We start from the raw sequence: 2,909 nt of genomic DNA, 5'->3' as shown, positions 1-2,909 counted from the left end.
TAGCTGGCAGAAACGTTAGCACGCCGGGCGAAATGCTTAGCGGTATTTCGTCTGCCTCTACGTTCTGAGTTCAAATTCTGCCGAGGTCGACTTTGCCTTTCATCCTTTCGGGGTCGATTAAATAAGTACCAGTTACGCACTGGGGTCGATATAATCGACTTAATCCGTTTGTCTGTCCTTGTTTGTCCCCTCTGTGTGTAACCCCTTGTGGGTAGTAAAGAAATAACACACATACATACATATATACATACAAGATATGAGGAGTTTAGGTCAAGGTAACCCAAACAAATAGGTATGTCTTCTGAGTGCTTGCTCCAATAGGTAATCCACCAAAATTCCAGTTAGACCAGCAGCTGGCAGTTAGCAGTTTACCTTTTGAGTCAGTGCATATCAGTTAAAGTAGTGAGGAAGGGAAGCAATTAGTCAAGGCAGGACTATGGCATATAAATTCATTTTATTCAATCTAAAATCAGTAAAATAATACAAAACTGGTAAAGATAGTATAGATAGTCCTTACTATCGTCACCAGTTTTGTATTATTTTACTATTTTTAGATTGAATTAAATGAATTTAAATGCCATAGTCCTGCTTTGACTAATTGCTTGCCTTCCTCACTACTTTGATATATATATATATATATATATATATCAAGTGTCTTCCACTCCAAGCCAACCAAAGCCTTGCGAGTGGATTTGGTGGAGAGGAACAGAAAGAAGCCTATCTTTTGTATGTATGTGTGTGTGTGTGTGTGTCCTCTTAACATTGCATGATAGTTGTAAATATAGTCATACAAGCAATCTCATTTGATTTCCAATATACTGTAAAAGCTTGTATGCCCACAGAGAAATATTACCTTACTTGGAAACAGGTGGAGGAGGTTAGTGACATGAGGGGCAACTGGCCATAGAAAATCTGCCTAAATAAACTCCAGATAGTACAAGTATGGAAAAGTGGATGTTAAAACGATGATGATGATGATGATGATGTATACACACGTGAGTGTGTGTGTGTGTGTGTGTCTGTAAGATTTTGGAGGGTTTAGTATCTAGCTTTGGGACAGGATTGAACACCACTGCATATAGTATATTGCTGAGGTGCACTATCATATATCAGAAAAGGGTAAAAGAGGGGACAGAGAGCAGAGATATATATCAACTAAAGAAAGACAGCAATGAAAGCTAGAAGTGCATGCATAGTACACAGACTAGAATACAAAAAGACAGAAAATTGGATGTTATGGGAGTCATAAAAAGGAAAGGTTGCATAAGCACATCAGGAGTAGAATTGGTAAATTTCAGAAAATATGGAATTTTTTTTAAAGATTCAGTGTTCTTACAGCTTACAAGAATATTCCATGTTTTGACAATTCTGAGAGTAAAAAATGTTTCTGAAAATTATGAGTTCTTTCTTGTTTTTTGAATTTATAAGCATACTCTTTTACTTGTTTCAGTCATTTGACTGTGGCCATGCTGGAGCACCGCCTTTAGTCGAGCAAATCGACCTCCAGGACTTATTCTTTGTAAGCCTAGTACTTATTCTATTGGTCTCTTTTGCTGAACCGCTAAGTTACGGGGACGTAAACACACCAGCATCGGTTGTCAAGCGATGTTGGGGGGACAAACACACACACATATATATATATATACATATACATATATACGATGGGCTTCTTTCAGTTTCCGTCTACCAGATCTACTTACAAGGCTTTGGTCGGCCCGAGGCTATAGTAGAAGACACTTGCCCAAGGTGCCACATAGTGGGACTGAACCCATAACCATGTGGCTGGTAAGCAAGCTACTTACCACACAACCACTCCTACACCTGTTCATGAATAGTAGAGATATTGGTTTCAAATTTCATCACAAGGCTAATATTTTTGGAGAAGGATTTAAGTCAATTACATCAACCCCCAGTACTCAAACTGGTACTTACTTTATTGACCCTGAAAGGATAAAAGGCAAAGTTGACTTTGGCAGAATTTGAACTTGTGGTTGTGTGGTTAGGAAGCTTACTTCCCAGCCACTGGTTTCAGGTGCAGCCAACTGAAGCCTTGTGATTGAATTTGGTAGGCAGAATTTACTATCGAGTGTGTAAGTTCTTGTGCCTCCTATCGGTGAGGATGGGCAAAATGCTGCTGAGCATGCTAACACCTCTGCCAGCTCGCCATCTCACAAATGGTAAAGATATTGGTTTCAGATTTTGACACAAGGCCAGCAATTTCAAGGGAGAGGATAAGTTGATTTCATCAACCCTTGTGTTCAACTGGTACTTATTTTATAGACTATGTAAAAGGAATTTGAACTTATGTAATGACAGACAAAATGACACTAAGAATTTTGCCTGGCATACTAACAACTCTGCAAACCCATGACCTCACAAATGGTTAAGATAATGAATTAAAAACAAAAAAAAAGGTGGCCAAAATTCTTGTTGGAAAGATGGTGGATAATCTTCTGAGCTTCTACCAAGTCAGCTGCTAGACTTTGAAACTCATGTCAGTTGATGCCCTGAGAAGTTTATGGATACATTCTTCACTCTCTGCCTCTCCACCTTACCCCCAACAGTTCTTGAAGGCTCTGCAAAGAGTCAAGAGCATTGTGTTCTTTCCTAAATAAAAGATTTTTTTTAAAAATAAGATATGACATATTCAAAAAGAAATTTCTGGAATTTTATTTTATTTATTTTATTATTTTTACTCCTACTCTGAAATATGAGCCACCTCAACCACCATCACCACTGCCTCGATATTATTTGTATGAATTGGATTTAGATGATGTCATTTGGTTAAAAAACAAAACTAATTATTTTTTTAAATAATGAAGAGACAAAACAAAAAAGAATAATAATCAATATTAAAAACAAAACAAAAAATATCAATGGCAGAATTGGTAAAAAAAAAATGCTATTTG

Source organism: Octopus bimaculoides, chromosome 2 (assembly GCF_001194135.2).
Source record: "Octopus bimaculoides isolate UCB-OBI-ISO-001 chromosome 2, ASM119413v2, whole genome shotgun sequence".
In the NCBI taxonomy this organism is placed as follows: domain Eukaryota; kingdom Metazoa; phylum Mollusca; class Cephalopoda; order Octopoda; family Octopodidae; genus Octopus; species Octopus bimaculoides.
This window is presented reverse-complemented; position numbering follows the sequence as displayed.